Source organism: Mirounga angustirostris, unplaced genomic scaffold, assembly GCF_029215605.1.
Source record: "Mirounga angustirostris isolate CCGP_5_RB_7025 unplaced genomic scaffold, mMirAng1.0.hap1 SCAF_3, whole genome shotgun sequence".
Lineage (NCBI taxonomy): Eukaryota > Metazoa > Chordata > Mammalia > Carnivora > Phocidae > Mirounga > Mirounga angustirostris.
The window spans coordinates 170,536,948-170,562,901 of NW_026991711.1; positions in this window are offsets into that span (position 1 = coordinate 170,536,948).

The window sequence follows — 25,954 nt, forward strand, 5'->3', positions numbered from 1 at the left end:
TCTATTCTAAACTAATGACTGGTAGCAAGGAAGGTAAACACTGCTCCTAAAGACATCCTGGTGATAATAACAAGTATCATGATAATCACAACACTAATAATAATAGGTAATATTTGTTATTTCCTGTTGTGGTAGGCTAAAAAATTCTTCCTTCTCCTCACAAACATATCCATGCCCTAATCCCGGGAACCCATGAATGTTACCTTATGTGGAAGAACAGGTGTCCTTGCAGATATAATTAAGTGAAAGACCTTGACATGGGAAGATTATCCTGGATTATTTGAGTGGTTCCTAAGTACAATCACATGCATTCTCATAAGAGGAAGGCAAGAGGAGATTTCACACACACACACACACACACACACACACACACACAGGAAAAGGTGATGTAGAGAGGGAGGCACAAGATTGAAGTGATGCAGCTAGAAGCCAAAGAATGCTGGCAGCCACCAGATGCAAGAAGCAAGGAACAGATTCTCTTGTATGGCCTCCAGAGGGAGAATGTCCCTGCAGACACTTTGATCTCAGCCCAATGATTCTGATGTCAGATTTCTGGCCTCCAGAATGATGAGAGATTAAATTTCAGTTGTTTTAAGTCATTAGTTTGTGGCAATTGTTACTGCAGCCAGAGGAAATGAACACATTTGGAAGTAAATCTTCCTGAATTTCTCAGTGCTCCTGTAAAAAAGGATCATAGAAATATATACACAATAGAAAAATATAGAATATTTGCCTTTATTTCTCCTAGAAACATTTTACTTTCATCTACCATATGGATGAGATCTGTAGCTATTTGTCAAGTTAAATGCCTGATCTAAAGGATGACAAAGCTTCTCTCATTTCCCTGAGATGGCCAAATGTTTACAGCCTGGATGAGGCACCTAGGTTACACTCACAATGAGCCAGAGGACTGGAGTTCTAGGTTACACTCACAATGAGCCAGAGGACTGAGTTCTATCTCCTTAAATATATGTTAGGAATGAGGCCCAGGACTTGGTATAGTAGGAAATACCTGGCCATGATTATCAGTTGATTCTGAATCTGAAAACTCTGATGATGGCATATATATATATGAAAGTGAATTGAAGATACAGACATCTCTAAAAGCCATTAAATAAAAGGCAGAGATAGAAAGGCTATATATCTAGCCATGGAGAGATTTGGCTATTGGAACGGATCCTGGGTTAGAGAAAGAACTCAGTATCTTTTCCATTTTGCCTCCAAGGAGCAAAGTTGTTTTTGTTTTTGTTTTTTCCTCCCTCCTTTCAGAAAGGGAATAGGATGGCTATCTCTCTCCTGAATATAAGTGGCCAAAAATTCATTTTTTTTCTGATCTTTCCTCACTTATAAAATATGTGGTCACTCATGAAAGAGATTTTTTTCAACTGGCTATTATTATATTGCCCCAGGGTAAGGGCGGGGACAAGAAGGGGCAAACTCAGTTATTATGATGTATATATGATAACTCATCTGCCTTTGATCTAGAACATCTCTTGTGAGCATTGAGGATCAAATTAATAAAAATAAACATTAAAAACCAAACACCTATGCTCTAAATATTTCTCCAACCCTATGCAAGTACTATTACTATCATCAGTATTATACAGATGACAACCTCTTACAGATGAGGTTTTAAGACTTTAATTTTATTAGAATTACTTGAATATTAAGTGATATAGCCAGGATTTCCTGCAAGATATGTTTGACTCCAAAGCCCATCATCTGAATCATAGATTTAACGACTGACTATAGGGAGTGAGGTGGATGGAAAGAGTCTAGACTCAGTCAATGTTTAAAACTTAGGCTTTTGTGTATGGTAGTTCCATTTACCAAGGAACTCAAAATCTTTTAATCAGGGAAGATGATATATTCAACTTTTTGCCATATTGAATTTGAGGCACCACAAAAAAGTTCCAAGTGTTACGAAATCAGATAGATGTATAACTACAATGTACATTTCTAAGTTATCACATAGGTGATAAGTAAAGCTCTGGTTAGGATGACCTTCCTAGGAAGTCTATGGTGAGTGAGGGGAACTGACAGGAGAACATTAAATGCATGAATGGAAGAAGAGTTGATATGAAGGAGCCAGAGAAGACAAGTGGAATAATAAGAGGGTGTAATGACAAAGAATGCAAAGGGAACATTCAAGGAGAAGAATATAATCAAAGAATGGGGAAGAGAGAAATGAGAAGTTAAGACAGAGATATGAGAAGGCAAAAAGTATAGTGATGATAATTTGAGACAGGACAGTTGACTGGAAAGAATCACAACTGAGATGTATTATCTTATATACTTAATGAGGATATTTTCCATAGGCCCTTTTATTATTAATGAAGAAAGCAGGTGACTAGCAAAATACATTTTATGTCATTCTAATATATTATTTGAAAACATTCAACCTGGTAATACAGATATTATATGGAACTTAGAGGAAAAAGGCAGTTCTTATTTAGAGGAATAGGTTCTACAACTGAAAGAGACCTATGCTCAAATCTCTGTTTATACACTCAGTATTGCTATAAATTTAGGCAAGTTAATTGTCCTGTCTGAAAGTCACTCTCTTTATTTATATGATGCAAATAATATAAAGGTTACTGTGAAATCTCAGAAAATAATGTATATAAAAAGCATAATAATTTGTATAGTACAAAATAACTGACTAGTGAATATCAGTTGAATAAGAATATAATGATATATAAATATATATAAATAACTAATGACTGAATATAAAAATGACCATTATCACTATAATATAAGATATGAAGTGATATGGGGTTCCAAGACAAAAGAAAATACATTTGATCAAGAATTCTAGGTAGAGTTGATGGCATTTGAGTTTAATTTTCATAAACTGAGTTAAAATTTCAAGACGGAGAAAGGAGGGAAGAACATTTTAAGACAGGGGAAACCATGCACAAAATCCCTGAGGCCACAATGGCTAGGACATACTCAGGAGAGTGAGCAATGAAGTTTTGTTGGAATATATAGAACCTTTGTTGGAGTAACGAATACAAAACCTGGAAAGTTACAACAACGGCATAGTTTGGAAGACCTTGAGTGCTCAAAGAAACATGAATACTTCATTTGTGAGACAAAGGAGAATTCCTGGGATATTTGGGATAGGGGAATATTTGAAACAGAGTTAAACTTGAGGAAGGTGAATTTGAAGGGAAAGGTTGGGTTGGTGAGTGGCAGCAGGTAGGATTGACAGAAAGCTATTCAGGCTGAAGGAGATCCTAGTTTACAGAAGAGTAGAGAGGGGTAGTTTCTCTTTAGAATTACTTCAGCTAGTAAATGAAGAAGAAATTAATGAATTAGGATATTACCTTTTTACAATCCTTAATGAATCAATGGCTTTGAGCACCAATAGTTGCTAACATCACAAAAAGAGAGGCAATCAACCATTTTGTTGAATGATGCCAGACTACATCACCTATGGACTTGTCTTGTAAAAAAATAAAATAATTGAACCTGACTCTGATGAGTTTCTAGATCAAACTAACAGTTTAGAAGAAGTGCATAGAACAGAGGAATATATTAAACTACATAAAAATGAGTCAGCCAGCAAAATTACATCTGTAGGAAACTACAAGTCAAACAACACAATTTCTTCAAAAAATAAATTACCAAGGAAGAAAGAGAGTAAGGAGGGGTAAAAATATGTCGTCGTTAATTTTATGGGTCCACATTCTTGGGCCATGGTGCCCAGATATTTGGTCAAACATTACTCTGGATGTTTCCATAAAGGTGTTTTAAAAAATGAGATTAATAAAGCAGATTACCCTCCATGATGGTGGGGGGGGGGGCTTTTTCAATCAGGTGAAAGACTTTATAGAATAAAGACTAACCTTCCCTAATGCAAGAAGATATTCTCCCAGCAGATTGCCCGTTAGACTCAAACTGCATCTATTCCCTGGGACTCCACCCTGCAGATTTTGGCCTTAGCAAGCCTCCACAACTGTGTGAGCCAATTCCTTAAAATCAATATTTCTCCCCCTCTCTCATTACATATACATGTGTGTATGCAAACACACATTCTGTTGATTTTCTTTCTCTAGAGAACCCTGTCTGATACACTATAGGTGATAAAAAGAGAATTAAAATGTATACCACAGAGAAAAAAAAGGCAAGCATAAATTATAGTGTTTAGAGATGCTCATCTGTGCTATATAACTGTAAAGGAAAGCAAAGTGATTATGATAAAGCCAAGCTAGTGGTTACCTCTGGGGAGAGGGAGACAGTTGTGATTGGTTTGGGGCAATTGGAAGGGGCTTCTAGGGTGCCTGGAAAAATTTCATTTCTTGATCTGGGTGATGGTGCCAAGGGTATTTAAATAAATTTAATATTTATTAAGCTATGCATATGTTTTATATAGTTTTTCTGTATCTGTTTCAGATTTTATAACAAAAGAGCAAAAGAGTAGAGGAGAAGGATAATAGTCTCTAGCTATTAGTAACAGCTAACTCAAGTCAGAGAATAATTGCCTTGGACACCGTAAGTTCACTAAGGTTTCAAGTTTTAAAGTTCAAATGCAACCTTTATTGTATAACATTTCCCTTTGCCTCTATGGAACACCTGACCTATTATTTATTAGAATGAAAGAATGATACTATAATAACTAAATAACTTAGTGAATAATAGCTGTGACTGAATAAATCCAAAAGATTATTTGAAGGTGTGAGAAAGCAGCTCACCGTTGGTAGGTGAGAAGTAGTAAATCAGCTAATGAAAGGTCCCTTGAGCAGTCCAAGCTGCAACATATCCTGGCTCATAAATTGTTGGCACTTATAGCTGACTGGAAGCCATATCTGCTATCCAGTTTCTAGAATTGTACAGTCAGCCAAATAAAGAGACTCCAACCATATTCATGGGATCACTAGAAAATAGTCCATAATAGTCTCAGGGTGAGAATGGAACAAGTTATTAGGGAAATGACAGTATCTATACTAGACCCATTATCTATACCAGCATTGGCCAATAACTTACAGTTAAGAAAAATAACTTTCTGAGCCACTAAGGATTCCTAAAGTAGTAATTGAATAGCTGGGGGTGGTATCAGCAAATAATGATCATTGTAGTTAATGTTCCAACAGCAACGACAGATCTCAATTTCCAGATACATGTTGGTGATTTCTACTTGAATGTGTCATGAGCACCTAAAAATGCCTATGTTTGAAAGGAATCTCATATTCCTCCTCCAAAATAGTGTCTCTTCCTAACATCCTTATCTCTATACATGGCACAATCTCCATCAGAATGTCTAGAGATAAAGCCATCTTCCTTCCTCTTCACTCTTTATGTCTAATCGGAGGTCAAACACATTTGATTCTGAAGCTCTTAAAATACCTCCTGCATCCTTCCACTTAAGCAAATAAAACACCACTACAATCTATTCACTTTTCTCCATTCCTGCTTTTGATGTCCTAATTCAAACTCTTATATGTCCTGTGTGGACTATGAGTCTCCTAACTCTTTATAACACTATTTTACCTCTATTCTAACTTCTCTGATAACAAATTATCAATATTTCTCATATGTACTAATGATAACATCTTTCTCCTTCACAACGAAAACTGAAACTAAGAGAAAACATCTTCATGTGTGCATTACCCACAGCATGATGTTAAAACTTAGGTTGGTCATTTAAGCCATTTTCAAGCTTCCCCAGCTACAGGTCTGTTTTTGTCGGTCTAATCCCCTTTGCTAGCCTTCAGTCAATAACTTGGGCATCCTCCTGTAGATACCCCATACTTTACCATTTTGTCCCTTTGTTCTAGTTGCATCCTTTAACTTGGTGTTTCTAAAACTTGAGCATGCATCAAAATCATTTGGGGGCTTGTTAAAACACAGATTGCTAGGTACCAGACTCAGAGTTTCTGATTTAATAGGACTGGGGTGGGGAAATCCACATTTCTAACACTTTTTGGGGGCAGGGTGCTGATGCTGCTGGTCTGAGGATCACATTTTGAGAACTAATGCTGAATTAAATATGTTCCTTCCATCTCTGTTTCTTCTATAAACTTCTATAAACTTCCATCTTCTATTTCCTTCTATAAACTAAATATGTTCCTTCTATCTCTATTTCTTCTATAAAGCTCCATTCAATATTATTTCCCCCTATTTCTGGGCAAATGTCCCCAGTCCAAAGATACCAAGATATTTCTCTTTTCTCTGATTGTCCATAGTGTCATATTTCTATCTTTCTTATAATACATAAAATAGTCTATTTTTCATGTAGTTATGTGGTAGAATTTCATTTTTCCCTATAGACTATACACTCTTTGAAGGCAGCATCCACATTTAAAATTTCTAAATTACAGATCCACAGAGCAATCTATGGGACACAAAATGAGTGTTTTCTGACTGGTAGATAAATACATCTGAAAAAGGATATAGTGATTCTACCACAATATCTACTGGTAGATAAACTGGCAAAGGTAATATAAGGTGGTCTTTTGGAGGAAAGCTTGGTTTTCACTTTGCATGTGTCCACGTTTTGCCAATGAATTTGGGACTCCTGCTGTGTTTCCATCTGTTGGAACCAATTACAATGTTTTGGGGCAAAATACTGGGGCAAAATATTTATGCAGTTTAATTAAAGCATTTTATCATCTGATGACAAAAAAAAAAAAAAGGCAGCATTTGCTGTCCAAATGTCACATACCTAACTCTCTTTTTCTTCAGAGGCAGGGTAAATTTCAGAGCAAAGTGATCTTTAATAAGATGTTTCATGGTCTCATGGGAAATGCAAAATGGCAGGCAATGGGCAACAATGGCATAACTGGTTGCCTCTGCCAAAAAACACTTGAACACTTTGAATAGATAGCTGATCCATCTGCCGTCACTGGAACCAACTTAATCCTTTATTTCATTATCTTCTTGTTTTTACTCTTTACACTCAACCACTATGTAAGTGCATTTGATCTTCATGTTTTTTTCTTCTTGCTGTATATAGTTAATTGGCACGGTATCCTAGAAGACTTGTCTGGGATGAGGGGTCCTGTGTTCTAGTTTTGCTGCTACCCCTATTTAGCTGATGAAATATTTTATCTCATCAGGCTTCACAGTCTTTATGCATCAAATGATAGGGAGGGGTATGCTCCATTTATCTCTGGTACTTCATAAATCTATCCCTCTCTTGAGCCTGCATGGTATCATAGATGACAAGTCATTGTCCTGAAAGGCTTAATGAAGCATTTGAAAACTAGTTTTCGCTTTTGTTTTTATTTTGTTTTGTTTTTGAGTCAGGAATAGCATTCCCATTATTTAAATTATTACTGAAAATATTTAGTTCATAAACTGCCATTTCTAATATTCAATCAGCTTCATATATCAGCATGACATAACTGTTCAATACAGTTAAGTGAGACAACTGCCAGTCAATTGGCTCACCAATTACACGCCAACAATAGTCTCCATCTTTTTCATTCTAAATAGCATTACTTTCATTATCAGCATTCCATTAAGGGTGCAAAGTGATTGAATTCTACTTAGAATTCAAGATTGAACTTAGAACAAAGCTTAATGGCATATTTCAAATGTAATGCTAAAGTAATAATAAAGAGAGATTTAATATGAAGAGCTGAAACTACATGATGAAAAATAGCCACATTGTGAACATACATGTATGGATTCTAAGAGATCAATGCTATGCTATGAGTGTCAACTTCTAACTGAAACTTCCATACATTTCTCTTCCCTTCTGCATTCATTTCTTGATCTTTTACAGCATTCTGAAGGTAGCATAGAGTTAAAACAGCACTAGCCCTTCAAATAATTCTAGATAAGGATATGGGAGTTCAGAAGTCCTGAAGAACTTATTCAAGGTCATTCATAAAATGATGGAACTATGACTGGAAATCACTTGTTTTTTGTTTTTTGTTTTTTGTTTTTCTTACAAACCAACATCTATTCTCTGGAAGTATTGGCATGCTTGTGAGCAGAGCAGGTATGTGATCATGGCTACATATTGTATGAGAAAAGGAGGCTTATTAAGTAACTTTGTGGCTCCCATAATCTTCAACATAATATCTTTCATAATATATTCAGGAAAAATTTGTTGAATAAACATTGCTTCAGGATTTCATTTGTTCTGAAAAATTGTCACATGACTGGCAATGGCCTTCTAACAAAGTTGTGAAACCTAGATATTATCACCTCAGTTTTAAATTCATGGCCAAGGTTGGGAACAGTGACAGGATTTACACTTCCACGTGAAACGAATAAAAACTGGGACAAAATATATAAACAATGGTACTCAGGATATTGACTATAAGGCTATGAAGGAAAATCATGAGTAATGAATGAGGTGAACCTTAAGATTGTTCCAGCCTACTCTTGGGCGTAAGTTTCCAGGCCATGGCACATAGTGGAAATCCAGGTGGACATAAATGGTCTCCTGGGTTAAGGTGACAAGGCTGAGAGAGCCTGGGGGTGACAAGGTGACAAGAGTGCACAGGACAGTACAAGCAGAGAGAAAAGAGCTGCATACAGAGAATCCAGAAGGCAACAGAATGTTCCTTTTTGAAAATTTATTGGAATACTGATCATCACACATGTGTGAAGAAACTATCCAAGGCAGGTAAAGAACCATCCAAAATGATTATAGAGAACAGTGCCTGAATTCACATAACCCCTGAATTGTTCCTGTTCTCAATAGCCAGAGTAGAAAACTTCACAATTCAGGAAGCATCAGTTAAAGAACTAAGAAGTCATGCTTCAGTGATGGGGAAAAAATAACTAGACTAAATGTAGTTCTGGTAAATGATCTAGCAAAGCTTAAAGCAAAACCTGAAAGTCAAACTCTTTCCAAGTAACAGTATTCCAGAGCAAAGCTCAGGAATGTTATGGCAATAAAAATAATCTAGCTTTTAACAAGTTAAAATTCCTATTCTGGTATCCAATCATGATCACAAGGTATAACAAGAAGCAGAAAAATAAAATTTAGACTGAGGGGGGAAATTAATTAATCAAAACTAAGCCAGAAATAATACAAGTGATTTTTATTAAGAGGAAATGATATTTAAACAGTTACTATGACTGAATTTCATATGTTTAAGAGGTAAGAGACATAAAAGATACAAAAAACAAACAAAAAAAACCCCGCAAAACACACAAAATGACTTCTAGAGAGAAAGCCAAAACATCTGGGATGAAAAAAAATATCTATTAGATGAAATTAAAAGTAGATTAATATTTCAGAAGAAAAAATTAATGAACTTGAAGATGTAGAAATAAAAAGTATCAAAAATATACTGAAAAATATTAACAGAGCATCAGTGGACTGATGGAAAAATTGAGTAGCCAAATCCTACTCAATTAGAGTCCATGAAGGACAGAGAAAAAAAAGGGGGGGGTAACAGAAACATTTTAAAGAAATAATAGCCAATTTTTTTCCAAATTTGAAGAAAACTATAGACCTACAAATCCAATAATTGCAATGAGCCCCAAGCACCAAAAATATGAATTAAACTACCCCATGGTCATAATCATAATTAAACTACTTAAAATGAACATTAAAGAGATAATCATAGAAACAGCCAGAGAAAAAAGACATAATACATACACATATGCAGATAGGTAGATACATAGATACATAGATAGATAGATACAAGGATAACAGAACATTTCTTGTTAGTAACAATGCAAGTGAGAAGACAGGACAGTATCTTAAAAGTACTAAAAGAAAAAGAAATCTGTCAACCTAGAATTATTAACCCAGAAAAAAATCTTTCACAAGCAAAGATGAAGCAAAGACTTCTAAAGATACAAAAACAGAAAGAATTTAAAACCAATAGACCTGCACTGTAAGAAATGTTAAAGGAAGTCCTTCAAGCAGATGGAAAATAACACCAGACAGAAATACAGATCTACATACAGGAATTGATAACTCCAGAAATAGGAACTACTTGGGTTATACACATGCTTTTTTTTTTTTTTTTTTCTTATTATTAACATCTCTTTAAATGATAATCGAATACTTTTTAAAAAAGTGGGATTTATGTAGAAGTAAAATGAATAACAATAGCACAAACAGTGCATTGAGGAAAAGAAGTATATTATTAGAGGATTCTAATACTGCATGTGATGTAGTAAAAACCTGAAGGTAGATTATGGTAAATTAAAATACATACTACACAAACCCTAAAGATACCACTAACATAAAATAACAGAGTTACAGCTAATGAGCCAAGGAAAGAGATAAGTGGAGTCATAAAAAATATTCAGTTAATTTAAAAAAAGGAGAAATGTAACAAAATAGAACAAAGACCACATGGGATAAATCGAAGACAAAGAGAAAGATGATAGATTTAAACTTAGTCACACCACTGATCACATTAAATGGTCTAAACACCCCCCAAAAAGGCAGAGATTGTCAGGTTAGATAACACTTCTATATCTTGCCTATAGAGACCCAATTTAAACAAAAAAGACAAAAAAGTTAAACGTAAAAGGATGGAAAAAGTTGTAACTTGCTAATAATAATTTTAAAAGAGTGGAATGACTACATTAATATGAGACAGAGCAAAGAATATTACTATGGATAAATAGTATACTTTATAATGATAAATGGGTTATTTCTTCAAGAAGACATAACAATCCTGAATACTTATGTAATCAGTAACAGAGCTTCAAAATATTTCAAGCAAAAAACAATAAAACTAAAAGGGCAAACAATCAAACACCCAAATCTGCAAGTATAGTTGAAAATTTCAAGGTCCCTCTCTCAGTAATTGACAGAACAAGTAGAAAGAAAATCAATACTGAAATAGAAGATTTAAACATTTAAATATCAATCAACCTGGCCTGATACCTAGGAAGAGCCTCCTTATTAGTGTATATGTTCTCACCACCTGGACAAGTCGGTTAGCTCAGTAGTGGGTACCATGTCTTACTCAAACTTATATAATCAGAGTTTTCAAATATTTTGAAATCTTGACTGAGAGAACACAGTCTCTCTCATGATTAGTTGAAGTTAAAATATAAAACTCAGGAGCAGTCAGCACTCATCTTTCCACCATGGACCAGAGTATTAGGGGACAATTATGAAAAGAGATAAACAAGGAGAGAAAAGAGACTGAAGTGATGCTCCATAGTACTCTAGTTGTTGATTCTCTTCCTAATACACACCTGTATCTCTCTCCTTCTTGTTTCTTAGTTTTTCAACTCTTAGATGACTTTGTGAAATACCTTAGAACTTGTTTCTGCTTTGGGATTCCCCAGCAACACAGAAAGGCATGCATAATACAAACATAAAGTCCAAGTGTGTTGGTCTGGTTTCCAAGATCCTATCCTGCTCATCCATCACTGTTCTTGTCTACTCACTCTCCCTCCATATAAAAATTGTAGACCAGCAGAGAATATTCTTGCTTGCATAATTCACTCTACTTGGAATACACTTCTCAGGTTTTTTTTTTTTTTTTTTTTTTTTTTTTTTTTTTTTTTTTCCCATTTCCTCTTTCTGGCCCAGTTCAAATTCTTTCTCTTCAAACAAGTCTTCCCAGATCAAACCAATTCCCTGGAATCATTTTCTTCTCTCAGGTCCTATGCGCCATATTGCTTTTATCGTTATTTTGATACTTAGCCAATTTTTTGTTATATACCATCTTATGTGTATGCCTTATCCCCTAATTCAGGCTGTTAAGTTCTATAAGGTGATTGGGGTCTGTCTTGAATATCCTAGAACACCCTTCTCCTCAAACTCAGGAAAATCCTACAAAGAATAGGTATTACATAAATATTCCTTAATGATAATAAATTATCAGGAATTTGTGTGCTGGTTTAGGGATCTGAGAATCAGTTTCTAATTTTGTTTTATGAGAGAATTTATTCTGAATTCAAACTAGTTTATAAATCAACAATTGCAACTCAATTCATTTTACATTGGTGTTTTCTGTATCAGTAGTTAAACATATTCATACATAAGAAGCTTGACACTGAGGCTTAACCATAACAAGATTTCACAAATAGGCACACTATATTAAATTATTACAAGTTTATAGCTATTAGCAAAAATTACTTCCTCTTTCTTTAAACTTTATATATGCTGATAACTGTAGATTCAAAGAAAAGGAATACCTTGCTTCCCTCCCTCCCACTTAATTAATGCTGCTTGATGCCTTTTCAGTCCCAGGTGGGGAAAGAAAAGACATTTAATGAATGTTATTAATAAATAATAAACATTAAATATTAATTTTTACCATTTTTTTGGTCCTCAATATCATAGAAGGATTTTTCCCTAAGGCATTTCTTTTAGTGACCTCATTGTAAATTGACTCTTTAAGATATTTAAAACTTTAAAAGACATTGTAAATATCCTCAGTTCTACAGCAAGCTCAGCTCAGAGAAAATCTCAGAACAGAACAGAAATGACAGTTGCAAAGTATCTAAGATAGTTTTGTATTAAAAATGTGAAAATGAATCTAACTGCCTTACAGCTATTTCACTTCTGATATGTAAGAGATGATGTGTGTAGGTTAGGAGCTCCAGCTTTGATTGTAAATTTTAGGTTTGGTGTTACATCCTACCTCGGCCATTTACTATAATTCTTCATGCCCCTGTGTGAGTTACACGATCTCTCCAAACTTCAATTATCCTCCTGTGACAAGTAAGGATGACATTTAAAGTTTAAATAAATAAAATAAGTAACATTCCCACTACATAGTAACTGCTCAGTAAACTTTAGATGAAAATGTTTGCAATAAAAAGTTAACAGTTTTGTTTTATTGATTGATGAGTAGATTTAGTTCGGTGTCTTTATATAGAATTTAATAGCTTACCAAATAATGTATTCCACAAATAGTTTTCCTTCAAAATATATTTGAAGAAACCTTATTTTTCTATTTTAAAAATGATATGGTATCCATTACCCAACTTTGAGACAGCTTATATACAATGTTAACATAAATGGTAATAAAATTTATAAATTAAAAAAATTAATCACTATATCATTGTTTTACTTCCATGATAGTAAACTGTTTTTGCTCATTGACTAAATATTTGGGCATTATATAGACACATACTCAAAATATCTTCTTCAGCATTGCAACTATGACATTAAAAAATTATTTTCTATTTTATTATAAAGGTCAGAAGTCCTAGGAAAACAGATGATTTTTTTTTTTTAAAGAACAAGTGACACGGCAATGTTTCCATTAATCTAGAGTTTGGACATCACCCATTGATAAAGTATTTCAGAAGCTGGATGTGGCAAAAGGAGGCCACGCCTTTAAATAACTAACAGAAAAGCATGTCAGCAAGAGAAATTATGTGATTACTGTACAGTAGAGGGTTGTGGGGGTTACAGAGAGGGAAAGGAGCTACACAATTCCCACTGGACAGAGTAATTAGCTGGGGTAATGAAGAGAGAGGAGAAGTGTGTTGGACACTGAAGCCCTGTTCTGTCAGCATTATTGTTCTCCAAGGCTTGCGAAGAATAATGCTCTATGGAGCCTTCAGTAATTGCTATACATGACCACTCATGAAGAGAGTAATTAAGAAATGTCAATGCTTCTCTGGAAGAAATCTAGTGCTCATACCACAGAGTGTTTTCCCTGTAAGAATGACATTTCCTTTCTTCTTCTTTTTATTCTAAAATATTGACAGAGCAGTATTTGTACTTCATTCAGTTCAAAACTGTGAACTATGAATAACTGAACAAACCCAAAAATGCAACTGCTCCCTCCTCCCAACACAGTCACCTCCCATATTCAAACAAATGACTGGGCACATATACGCTAAATAGAAACTATTCTGAGCACCATTTCCAACGTCTCCTCCCTTCTCCAGCCCCTCTCTTAGTTACATTATGTCATATCACCCTATTTTATTTTTGCCCTGGCACTTGTCACTATTGGAAATTATTTATTTATACATTCATGTATGTATCACTTCATTAGATTTTAGCTCCGTGGGGGCAGAATCATGGCCAGCACCTGAAAGAGTATCTGGCAATAGTAACTGATGAATAAGTATTTCTTAAATTATAATCATTTAAGAATAACATTTTGTTTAGGGGAAGTATAATATGGAGTCTCACATGTGTCTTAAGAGGCCAAGTCCTCAGTTCAAAGCAACCATTTTTTTTTAAAGATTTTATTTATTTGAGAGAGAGAATGAGAGAGAGAGAGAGAGAGAGAACATGAGAGGGGGTCAGAGGGAGAAGCAGACTCCCTGCTGAGCAGGGAGCCTGATGCGGGACTTGATCCTGGAACTCCAGGATCATGACCTGAGCTGAAGGCAGTCGCTTAACCAACTGAGCCACCCAGGCGCCCCAACCATTTTTATTTTAAAGTAGAAACTGTCAGGAGAAGCTACACACTGAAGTACCACAAAAAATTTACAAACTTTCCTCTTTTTTTTTTTTTTTTGCTTTTTTTTAGTAGACTCAATCTAAGGGAAAAAGCTTACTTGAATATTATTGCTAAAAAGAAGTTAATTTATGTAAATGATTCAAAATTTTTACCAGAAAAGTTTGCCTTCATCTTGCATATGATGAAATGCCAGCAATTTTTCTTACAGAAGTAGATTATTAAGGAAATGAAACCACAGACATTTCAGAGCAAAAAGGTGAGAGCACCAATCCTGTCCTAATGAGGCTAATCAAATCAAACACTCTTCTCCTATACCATTCTAACTTATCTACTCTGCTCTTTGAATTAAGCAGTTGTGTCTATATGGCTAATTGTAGCTTTGATTCTCCAATTTATTCTTTAATCAAATTCCATTAGAGGTAAATATTTATCTCCCCAAAGTAGTAGATTTTATGGTTGGAAAGAAACAAAAGCTAATCTTATGCATGTTCTAGGCAGAACATAATTTGGTTCAGAAAGAACACTGAGCCCCAAGAATGAACAAAATATTTCAACAGTTTGAGAGAACTTTAGCTGAGAACAAAATTGATCATGATTTCTGAATATGCTTCTTTTTTTTTTCACAGCTGACTGCTTATTATTTTCATGAATTCTATAATAAGAATAAATGGACAATAAAAATATTTTCTAACTGCAAAAGCTTATTGTAACTACCATAAAACAGTTTAATGTGGTGGTAATGAGCTGAACTTGGAGGCTAGAATGTCTGGGTCTGAATCTTAGCTTTGTTACTCTGGGCAGGTGATTTTAACTCTTTATTGCTCAGCTTCTTCAACTGCAAATCTGGGATAACAGTAACGCAACCTCAAAGGACTGTTGAGAGGATTATATTGACTTAACACGTAAAACACCTTGAACAATACTAAATGTTGGCTATTACTGATGTTATTTTACCAAATCATTATTGCTTGTAAAATTGAAGAGAAACATGAATATGAATAATTAATAGCATCAGGAATTATGCTGGTCACTAAAGGTACAGTGGAGAACAAAACAGAAGTAGCCCCAGGGCTCATGGAACATACTGGCTAGGCAATGATAATTTTAAAATACATATATAGATATATATACTATGGCAAATAGCATATGAAATAAAGCTACACAGTACTAATTTATTTATCTATTCATTGATTTATTCAGCAAATATACTTTAAAGGCCAACTCTATGTCATATCCAGGATATACAAATAGTGATCAATATATAAGGTTTTGACTTTAAAGAGTTGCAAATAGAACAACTCTGTAATGAGTGCTACTGAGAACATAGCACTTATCTGGCATACTTTCTTCTCATACCTTAAATAAATCAAATTTGGTCTGGTCTTTTGTGTCATTTCTGTTTTAAAACCTGAAAAACTATTATTTTTTTTTCCATATAAGTATCTTCTTTAATTACACAACTCTGGAGAGCTTCTAAGCTCATAGTTTTTAAATCTTTAGAAATTGTCAGATCTCAAAGGAAAAGGAACTTAAAGTCACCTTGATCACTTAAGGCAATGCCATTCCCAGGGCAGGTAATCAAATTCAGTATTAGAAATAGTAGCTATTATATTGAAATATATTGATATTATTATTAATATTACAAAAGTCAATCTTGCATCACAGAAGATAGACCATTTTGTGATTTTTTTCCCTCTAAATAGTGTAGTTCTTAGGAATTTCCACTACAGAAATTTCATGTTAAATATATTATTTTCAAATATCATACTTTTTTTACTAAAAGTGAAGTGAGCCACCTACAAAACACCCAGAGAGTGCCAAGACACACATCTTAAGTGAAAATAACTTGCATTGACTACTTCAGTGGTATTTGATATTCTTAACATCATTAAAGTTTTCTTGCATTTTAATTGGGGCAAGGTTGCTATTCTCTAGAGAAGTGCTTCCTCTGACTTAAATTGCCAATATCATGTAATACAATTGACTGTGTCTTCCTGAAACATTTTTTTCTGCTCTCCTGGCTCTCCTCTGGCTTCTTCTTTCAGTTTCCCTTGTAGACTTTAACTCCTGTTGCTGATTTCTTTTCATCTTTCTTTTTTAATTTTTTATTTTAATACTCGTATAATTAACATGTAGTTTCAGGTGTACAATATAGTGAATTGTTTCTGATTTCTTCAAACTAGAGTTCTTAGAGGTCATTCGATGCTGGCCCACTTCATACTTCATCTCTAAGTGAACTTGTCCAACTCCACAGATTATGCTCTCTCACTGGTGATGACTCTTAGACGCACATGTCTGGATCTTGAAATAGAGCTGTGAGGGGAGATATAGGTCTAACTGCTAGTTTGTCATCTCTACATGGAGGTCTCACAGCCATCTCAAATATAACATGTCCAAAACTGATCTCCCCAAATCCCCAGATGCATTCAGCTTCTCATTTTTTCTATTTCAGTAAATGACAACTCTATCCAACCATGTCAGAAATTTGATCCATTCTCTGTCATGTCTGAAATGGGGCATTTATCCTTGATTCCTCCCTTTCCATTATCCCTCACATTGAATTTTGTCAATTTTAACTCAATAATATATTTCTATATCATGAATCCTTTTACTCCCCGCCCAGCTCCCCTTGCCACAGTTCCGCCTAAACTATCCTCCAATCTATTCTCCACAGAGTTACCAGAATCATCATTTTTTAAGTGACTTTATTTATGTTAACTCCATACTTAAAATCCTTCCCACAGAATTTAAGTTTGGTCTTGCAGTTCATGAAATGTTCTGGCTCCTTCTTCCTTGCCTCCTGCCCACTTTTTAATTGTTCACTAAGTTCCATTCACATTGGGTTTTCATCTCTTCCTCAAATGTGCCCATTCCAGGAATTGATATTCTCCACATTTTAGCTAACTGCTACTTATCCTTCAGATCCGCCCATCAGAGAAAGCATTCTGAACTATATATATAGGTTTTTCGTGTTAGAACCTCTCATGAAGGGGTGCCTGGGTGGCTCAGTCGGTTAAGCCTCTGCCTTCAGTTCAGGTCATGATCCCAGGAGACTTGAGGCCTGCATCAGGCTCCCTCTGCCCCTCACCCTACTCTCTCTCAAATAAATAAATATCTTTTTAAAAGAATCTCTCATGAAACCTTGTTTCTTGCTCCACAGTATTTAGCATAAATAATAGCTATATATTAATCCATTTATTCCTCGATAGCCTATCTCTCCCACTAGAGTTCCATGAAGGCAGCGGAGGTGATTTGTTTCTTGCTAAACCCCAGCACCCGTTAAGGAATTTTATCTGTAGTAGAAACTCAGTAAAGAAATGCTTAATAAATGAATGAGTTAGAAGTAAGTTGGTAATTAGTTTTTCTAACTAACCTGTTATAAATCGGGGGAAGCCTAGAGGAAGATCTTCATGAGGTATGAAGGAACGAACAAGTGGGCCCAGGCGGGAGGAGTAACACCAACTCCAGGAAGTGATTATGTCTCTGCCTATGGTTGTGAGATGAGGGTGTATGGGAGAACTGAAAGGAGACAGGAAAGTGTGCTAAAGGCAATGTGCAATTTCTTTCTCTTACCCCCATCCCCTTCCAATTCTATCCTTAACCGGCAATACCACTTTATAAAAAACGGGGAAAGAAAGAGACATGTTTGATGTTAGGGGTTTCTTCTCTAGACAGCTATTACATAATCACAGATGAAAACATATTATTTTTTGCTGCAGTTGTGTATAGATTTAAAAATAAGAAACTGTATGGTGTTTCAGGAATTGTTCATTTAATGTGTGCTGTTGGAAAGATGAGACTCCTCATTGTTAAATCCATATTCACCACAAACCCTGCAGGGATTTTAATGTGATGCTGTCTATTTCAGGATCTCCTGTGGAATCTGTGAAGGCTCTTAAATCATCAGGTAATAATGTTTATACTTCTAGGAAATAAAGTGTTCACATGCAAGGGAAGACTTATCAAAGACTGATACTGCAGAAGGGATCCTAACAGTTTAGTGGTAATTTGCTATGGCGGATTTATTTTTTCTTTTAAATCTTTTTAGAATAAGCCCCCAAATTTTAGAACTGGACCAAGTCCTGAAAAGGATTTAATTTGATTCTTTCATTTTACAGATGAAGAAAAGAGGTCTAAAGAGATGAAGTGGCAGAGCCAGGACAGAAGCTGGGTGGTAATCAGTATCTCCTGCCTGAAACTGAAGACTGTACAGTTGTATATAGAATGATGATAAAAAGAACATTACCACAATTCATTACAGTAAAACTAATACTCCTTGAAAATGCTCATGAGTGGTTAATATATTTAATAAATATGTAGAGAATCAATTTATTGTGTTTTAGAATCCAACTCTAATGATAAACATATATATCATCAAATATTTATTGAACACCTACTATGCTTAAGAAATTATGCTAGGTTTGGTAATTATATCATCTTATAAATAATAAATTACAAAGGTCCAAGGAATGGTGATTATACTATACATTAAAAATGCAATTAGGATCTTTAGAAAGTAAAGTGAGCTTCCAATTATTTAGTGTTTTTTTAAAATAACTCATGAATGAAATCAATGAAAACATTATAAATGTTACAAATGCTAATTGGTTGCAGAAACATCTTTTTTGTTTTGTTTTGTTTGCATTTCTCCGCATCATTTCTAACTCTTTTAGTAATGCCTCATTTGGGTCATGTACACAGTAGGAACTTGGTAAATATTTAATGATAATGATAATATTAAAGCTTGAGGATTCAGGGCTTGAGACAGGGAGAATTTGAGACTATTTGTACTATAATACTTTGTTATTCTTGTTGGTATTTAGGATCCTCCATGATAGTACCATTAAGAACATGAAGGTGGTCATGACACAGTGGCTAATTCAGGGCATAATCAAGCACAGCAAGGATGTGTAAATTTGTCTTAAGACAAAGAAAAGACTTAAGTAAGACTTGTTCGTAACTGAATAGGATATATTATAATAGCTAAAAAGAGTGCCAGTTCAAAGGGTTGGGCTGCCTTGGGAGCTTAGAAAAGTAGAGTTCCAACAAAAATATTGACATTGTCCATCTAAGCCCTTTCAAGGGAAAAAGGCTCAACTAATAAATTCAGTTATTTTGACTCTATTGGGAACATGCAGGCTTCAAATTTATGCAGAGCAAAGGTCAAATTCTGGTTCTACCACTTCCAGTAAAACCTTAAAGTATTCCATCTCTGGGTTTCATTTCTCCTATCTGTAAAATGAAGCTATAATGTCTCTAGTAATAAAGTTTATTATGAGGATTAAATGAGATTATATAAGAGTAACCTACCTACCACTGGGTGTCTGGCACTATCCTAAACACTTTATATGTACATTCTCATTTAATCCCTATAAAAACCCCTATGAGGTGGATTCTCCTAAAGTAGCTAGAAAAATGGTGTTCAATAACTGTACTGGGCTCATCTAAGAAGTAGCAAAAAAAACTACATCAAAACCATATTATTAGAGCACAGAGCCTGCTCTCTAAATCTCTATTCTCACTGCCTACCTATATCTTGAGTCACAGTAACTGACACATGGGTAATATTCAATACCTAATAACCATTAATAATAATAATAATGATAATGTTAATGGAAATTTAAAAAACAAGTTGTTCTAATCAGATCCACTACTTATTCAACACATCTGACTGGTTTCTTTGGTTCTTTGATCCTTGCTCAATAAAGATTTAGTGACCAAAATTTGACTTTCCAAATAATCTATCTCCAGCAAGAGAATCACTAATCAGGTAGACACCAGCGCTCCAGGTTTCCTGATACTGTATTTTGTGAATTAACAGTTGGCACTCAAGCTTTATATATCATGAACGGTGTCGGTTAATTAAAGTCTGTCCAGAGAGGTGGAGTCATGGGCCAAATTCTGAATAATGAATGCCAAACCATGAGGTCATTTGAGAGTTTATCAACCAGCCCTCCCTTGGGGTAACTTTGGACATTTTTTTCTTCAAATTTCTGTAGCCATCTGAATTTCTCCCTCAATAATTTATAACATACTTTCCATGTCTTTATACTTCCAACATCTTTAAAGCAAACAATTTATTTTCTCTTTTAGATAGAAAGCTAGTTGAAGGCAAAAACAATGCCCAATTTAAAATATATTCTTTCCACCACCCCATTCCCTTGGTTAATCTTGAAATGTTGCAATTAACATTTGGTCTGCCTAAATTTACTACTCATGTATCAGAAGAAAAATCTTGTTATTAAAAATCTCTTAAATAATTTTCCTATAATATAAAATGAAAAAAAATTGAGATTCTGAGCAACTAAAACACAATGATAAAAACCAAATGGAAAAAGTAACACTGCATAGCAGTTTATAGTTATATTATTTTATTCAATTTAAGCTATATAACCATGGGAAGTCAGTGTTTTTACAGGTGGTATAAATATACCTTTTATGTAGCTTTCACCATTACCATTAAATCTTAAGACATAATCACTTTTTGGAGAAGCTCTACTTTCCAAAAGCTTAAGATTATTAACTGGCCCAAGAAATCAGAAATATTTCAGGCTATGTAAAATGTTTCCCTTATCCGATTGTTTTCAAAATGTGGTTTCCAGATGACATCAGTATTTTCTGGGAATTTGCTAGAAGTGCAAATTCTCAGGCCTCAGTCTGACCTGTGATGTGCTGGTAAACTAGCTTTCAGAAAATAAAGTCCTAATTTATAGCATTTGCTGATTTCCATAATGTAAAAACTCTCAACATGTCTAATTTCAAGCTACCAACTTTACTTCTTCCAACACGGTGTGGGGAAGGCCTGAATAATCCGAGTGGGCAAGCTCCTTAAAATCTATCTTCAACACACACGTGCCTCAGACCTACTGCATCAGAAACAGTAGGGATGCGGCCTCTAAATCTGTGCTTTAACACCCCCTCCAGCTGATTCTGATGCATGCTAAAGTTTAAGAACCACTGCCCTAATCCACCCTCACTATTTTTTCAACATTCACTCTCCAGATGATCTCATTTACTCACAGAACTTTATTTTCCATCTGTATACCAATGCCCCACAACTTTGACTCTCCAGCCCAGATAAATATTTCCAACACCACTTTGATGTCCCATTGACACCCTATACTACATCAAATGGGGAACTCCTTGTGATCCCCCACAAACCTGTCGCTTGCTATTCTAGTGTTTCTGTACTGGTAAATGGCAACATCAGTTGGCTAGGTGCTCATCCTGAGAAACCCTGAGAGCTCATCCTTTCCATGTCTTCTCTCTTCACCCCTAACAGTCATTCAGTCTCCAACAAGTCAAGTAGATAAAAGCTTTTGCTCTACTTTTCCCTAATTTGTGACCTTGGACAAGTTCATTACCATTTCTAAGGCTCAACTGTATCACCTCAGCTCTGTTTCTAAGTATTGCCTATACCTACCCACTTCTCTCCATCTGCATAGCCAACTTCATCCAAGCCACCATAACATTTAGTTGAAGCATAGAAAAAGTCTTCTAACTTGTCTCTCAACAACAAAAAAGTAATTTCTATGAAGTTGCTTATTATGATCCAGCTATTAAGTATCTCTGAAAAGTAATCAGTGGTTGGATGTGTGTACGTTGGGGCTGAGGGTGGTAGTTAGGATAGAGCAAATGGGGCAAGGGGTTATGGTACTATGTCCAGAAGGAGGGTGAGAGGTTGTTTTCAGGAAGTCCTAACATGAGGAAGAGCTTCTTTTATTTCTCATCAATTAAATGTTGCTTCTACAATGAAGATCACTGTTATCCCAGACTAGTGGAGTTCCTTAATCAGGTAGCCCATAGCACTCTTTACACTTCCAATGCAACGCTTTCCTAGTGGTAATTATTTGTGCAAAAGCTCAGTTAATATATTTTTCATCACTGTCCTTTTCCCTAGCCACCCCATTTCCCTGAACCTACAAACATGCCCAGTATGTAATAGAGGCTAAATAAATATTTGTTCAACATCAATGTTTAGCATAGCAAAATCTGAATTTATAAACATTGATATTAGAAAATGCTATACATTGTACATTATAATATGTAATACACTAGGCACGAAGCCACAATTACTCCATTTCATATTTAGTGTAATTGTTCTAATATATTCTTAAAGCAATTTGGGAATATCTTTAGTTCAATTTCAAGGATGTGTGTTTTTAAAATTATCTTACTTCACACGTTTCTTTTTAGGTCATTTTAGATATAGAAATGTATTACACATACATTCCCTGGAATATTAAAAGTTAATTTCTATTAAAGAAAATTCACAAACTTATAAAATGTCAATGAATTTAATTCAGTTTGCATTCAAATTTATTCACACCGTTGCCTACTTGGATGAAACTTATTTTAGATACAGCGTAATGTCAGAAAAAAAAATCTATAGAATTCATAGTATTTAATCACTTTAGTCCTGAGTAGCAAGAAAGGTAATTTGTGTATGTGTGTGTAAATGTGCATATACCACTCAGATATGTATGCATGTATATTTATATATGTATATACAAACAGATGCTTCTGTGTGTGTAGACATGTATAAACACATTATTAGTAGCAGGAAAGTAGGAAAACAAAAATAAAGTCCATGTTGCATTTGTGATTTCCCCATTTTGAGTACTAGAAATGCTGCTAAGAAAATCATGAGGAGGCGTTAGCGAAGCTCTGAAACAAGTCAGACTGAAGTTCAAAGACTGCAAAACACTGGAGCGGGGAACATGCCTACCAAATAAAAGTTTGTTATTTTTTTTTCTGCAAGATGAGAAAATACAGCAGCATCCTTTTCCCTTGACTTGACCCTGTTTGGACAATGCGTACCCAGGCTGTAACTCAGTTTCCGAAGCAGCTGCCCTTCTCTCTTCGCTCCTCGAAAATGTGTTTCGAGGAATCTCGATATTAGAAAGAAGACTTTTTAGAATAATTACCTACTCGCCACTTAATGATTCCCTGAAATTGTGAAAGAAGTCTGCATGGCTACCATTTAAAAGATGTTTGTTACGAGTTTTCAAACGCTGACTAGTTTATTTTATTTTTTTATTTTTTCTTTTTTTTTCTTTTTTTTTTTTTAAAGATTTTATTTATTTATTTGAGACAGCGAGAATGAGAGAGAGAGAGAGCATGAGATGGGGGAGGGTCAGAGGGAGAAGCAGACTCCCTGCCGAGCAGGGAGCCCGATGCAGGACTTGATCCCGGGACTCCAGGATCATGACCTGAGCCGAAGGCAGTCGCTTAACCGACTGAGCCACCCAGGCGCCCCGCTGACTAGTTTAGATAAGCAAGCAATAATGTCAAGTGACAGCCCCAAACTTGTAGCGCTAATTGGCTGCTTTCAGGGGGTGGCTGTTCGTCTGACAGTCGTCTCATGGACACTGGGCTTCACTGTGCATATCACTGGGAGCTCTTCTAGAAAACAGATCTCATTTTCTAACAGCAAACATGGCCAAAATTTATGGCATTTTTTAAAACCTGAGAGAAAAACATCTCAAAGCATTGGGATATGTACCTGGTCTTACAGAAATTTTAACTATTATCTCTCTTTAAGATTTAATAATCATATTAACCAGAGTACATTCTTGGATAGGTGAGAATGTTCTAGTCCTTGTTTTCGGACTTTTAGGCTATGAAATACATTTGCAACAATGGGGGGAAAGCAGTAATCAAAGAGAATACAATTTAATTTCTTGATAGAAACAACATTTATTGGACTGGGATTAATAAGCACTGTGGAATCTGTTCTTAGAGACAAAAGGATGGATTTATAACAATAAGCTGGAAATTACACATAAGACAAATTTTCTTTAGAATTTTTTTAAAGATTTTATTCATTTATTTGACAGAGAGAGACACGGAATGAGAGGGAACACAAGCAGGGGAATTGGCAGGGAGAGGGAAAGGGAGAAGCAGGCTTCCTGCTGAGCAGGGAGCCTGATGCAGGGCTCGATCCCAGGGCCCTGGGATCATGACCTGAGCCAAAGGCAGACGCTTAACGACTGAGCCACTCAGGTGCCCAAATTTTCTTTAGATTAAATGCTTAAGCCATTGCCACCCTGAAAAAATATAGCAAAATAATTGTTAAAGATACACTGAATAGAATCTCAAATATTGTTCCTTGTAATGACTGATGAACAAGAGTGTAACAATCAGTCTTTTGTGAAGAATACCTACTTCTATGAGAGCTGTTAATAATAAATTTGTGTATACACGTGAAAGAAAACTCTATTTCATTTTTCTCCTATTTGCAACACCAATGTTTCTTCACATATTCGTTATTGTGACAACGGGTTGAATTTACAATTCACCATCTGCCTAAATAGCATTAACCTTCTGTAACCTCGTAATATCACTCTGCGCTTTGTTTAATATTTGAATCTCTCTAATATAAGCTAGGAACGAAATACATTGTCCTTTCTATTAGGCATACATCAGTCCATTCTAGAGGCCAAAGAAAATAAAGTATCACATGGAGATGCACATTAACATTTGAAATAATTTTCATTAAAATGCATTAAACTGTTCTAAAAATAGAGAAAAAATGAAGTAGCTTGCAAATAATCTTAGAACAGATTTTAATTAATATACTGTCATCATAATAATGTATTTGTATAGCACCTTATAGTTTACAAAATTATATTCACATAATCATTTATATCTTTAAGGGGAGCCTAGATAACATGCTACAGATAGGGCTTATGATCTTCCATTCCCAATGATAATCTCCACACTGATAAATCTATGGGTAGCTTCTTAATTCTCCTTTTGCTTGACCCATCAGCATCACTGACATTGTTGATCACTCTCTCCGTCTTGAAAAATTTAATTAGCCCAATTTTCCTCCCACCTTTCAGACCAGGTCCTCCTTTGTTTCTTTTGCTGTTTCTTCCTTACGTCTCCAATTCCTAATTTGGAGTTCCCTGGTGCTGAGAATTTTGACTTTTTCTCTTTTTTACCTGCAGTGACTCTCTAGGTATAATTTTATACTGTTTCATGGTTTTAAACACCACCCAAATACTGATGATCCCCAAATTGGTAGCCCCTGCCTGAATCACTCCCATTAATACCAGACCTCTGTATCAAACTCCCTACTTGACATTCCTACTTGGAAGTTTAATGGGCCTTTCAAATGTCATTTGTCCAAATCTGGACTCCTGTTAATCTCCCCAAACCAGTTTATGCCCAGTCCTTTCCATCTAACAGCAACACTGTTCCGCCAGTTGCTTAGTCATAACCATTGGTATCATACCTGAGAACCATCTAACAATGAATATCCTCTTGTTGAATTCACCTTCAAAAAGTAATCTCTTCCCCTCTTTCCCTATAGTGTAATCTCAACATGGAAGGCAGAGAAGTCCTATTAAGATGCTAGCCATCTCATTTAAGTTCTCTGTATATAACACTGCAATGACTATTCACCTAATTCAGAGTAAAATCCAAAGTCCTCACTAATATCCAGAAAGCCCTAGGACAGGCCCCTGTTACTTTCTGACTTCATCTCTTTTTACTCTGCTCCTCATTATTCTGCACTTGTCCCACAGGACTCTTTGGTGTTCCTCAAATCGGCCAGGAACATTCCTGCCTCAGGACCTTTGTTTATTCTTGTTCTCTTTGTTTCAGTTATCCTCCAGACAATCCATGTCTAC